Source organism: Pelodiscus sinensis, chromosome 5 (genome assembly GCF_052426305.1).
Source record: "Pelodiscus sinensis isolate ZL-2025 chromosome 5, ASM5242630v1, whole genome shotgun sequence".
In the NCBI taxonomy this organism is placed as follows: Eukaryota; Metazoa; Chordata; order Testudines; family Trionychidae; genus Pelodiscus; species Pelodiscus sinensis.
In genome coordinates this window covers 109520544-109522673 of record NC_143056.1, presented here as the reverse complement: position 1 = coordinate 109522673, position 2130 = coordinate 109520544, and positions in this window count along the sequence as shown.

The following is a 2130-nucleotide window of genomic DNA, read 5'->3' as shown; positions in this document are numbered from 1 at the left end:
TTCCTTGGGAATTTTCACATGAGGTGCTGACTGAGGCAGGCTATTTTGAGAGAGACCTTTTAAAAATGTTAGCAGCCCATCGTTGCTAGTATAGCCATTGTGTTCTATGATAATTTACATGGTAGCACAGCAAGATTAGGCCAAAATTTCAGCTCATGTCAGTCTGCATCATTCCCTTGAAAAAACAGTGACGTTATGTCCAAACACACCTGCTAAAGATTCAGGTCCCTGATCTTGTAATGTGTTTGATTCACTGTTTTTGTTATTAAATATGATGATCTTACTCCAGCTCCTACAGATTTGCAATGATTTTAAGTAACCTAGAAGATGTTGATGATTTTTTTTCAGAAACGAAAATGAGCGTGGGCTCCTAGAAAAGCAAGTGCACAACATCATGTTGCTAATGCAATCAATAATAAGGAGGAAGTCTTGTTGTCATGGCATTAGCTCTTATTAGCTTCACCACCAAAAACATGATGTGAAATTTATCGTACAACAGCAAATTCTGGTTTTTTCCAGATTTCATGTCTCGGATGTTAGAATACCCATAACTATGTAGGTATAGGAGTGTCTAATCAGTCCTCAGTTAAACTGTGCAACGTTACTTGCAGGTTACTAAATCAATCCATTCATCTGCAAAATGAAATGCAGGGAACTGGTTAGCTGTCGTTGTTTTACTTCTATCGTTACATTTTCATCTAATTTCCTCCTTCAGCTTTCTGTCTGAATTAGAAACGTAGGGCTTACTCCTGAGAGCTGCTCTACTTCCACAGTGCAAAGCAGGCCCAGCTCCTCTGCTAGGGATTTTCCTGGTGTAGGCCCCACTAGGCAGAGGCAGCAGCATAGGGGCCATTGTCACAGCATTCCTGAGGGAAGAAGGGTGTAACTGATTTACTATTATGCCTGATTGATGAATAGCCCTTGGGGGCAGAGCCAACAGGGTATAATTTAGAGTAGCCTGGATGAACCAGTCCCCTCTGTGCAAATTTTTGGGTACACAGGTTTTCACATATAAGGCATTGGATGCACATGCAAAAAAAGGGAAGTAGTGGGGGCAAAAGATCTAGCTGGCTTCAAGATTAAACTAGATGGCTGTGTCTACATTGGCACCATTTTCCGGAAAAGGGATGCTAATGAGACACTTCAGAATTGCAAATGCCGCGGGGGATTTAAATATCCCCCGCGGCATTTGTATGAACATAGCTGCCACTTTTTTCCGGCTCGGGATTTTGCCGGAGAAAAGCGCCAGTCTAGAAGGGATCTTGCGGAAAATAAACCCTTTTCCGGAAGATCCCTTATTCCTACTTTCAATGTAGACACAGCCGATGGATTTATGAAGGGGATGGTTTGATGAGATAACATGATCTTGGTAACTAATTGACCATTCATTATCAGTGGTAAATAGGTCAATGGAGGGATGATAGGAGTTACTATAGAGAACTTTCAGGGTGTCTGGCTGGTGAGTCTTGCCCACATGCTCAGGGTTTAGCTGATCGCCATATTTGGGGTTGGGAAGGAATTTTCCTCCAGGGTAAATTGGCAGAGGCCCTGGAGGTTTTTCGCCTTCCTCTCTAGCATGGGGCACAGATCACAGCTGGAGGATTCTCTTCATCTTGGGGTCTTCAAACTATTTGAAGGCTTCAATATCTGAGATATAGGTGAGAGGATTATTCTGGGAGGGGGTAGGTGAGATTCTGTGGCCTGCATTGTGCAGAGGGTCAGACTAGATGATCATAATGGTCCCTTCTGACCTTAAAGTCTATGGCTACGTCTAGACTGGAATGATTTTCTGCAAATGCTTTTAACGGAAAAGTTTTCCGTTAAAAGCATTTGAGGAAAAGAGCGTCTAGATTGGCACAGAAAAAGCCGTTTTTGCGGAAAAGCGTCTGTGCCAATCTAGACGCGCTTTTGTGCAAAAAAGCCCCCATCCCCATTTTCGCGATCGGGGCTTTTTTGTGCAAAACAAATCTGAGCTGTCTACACTGGCCCTTTTGTGCAAAAGTTTTTGCGCAAAAGGACTTTTGCCCGAACGGGAGCAGCATAGTATTTCCGCAAGAAGCACTGATTTCTTACATGAGATCATCAGTGTTCTTGCAGAAATTCAAGCGGCCAGTGTAGACAGCTGGCAAG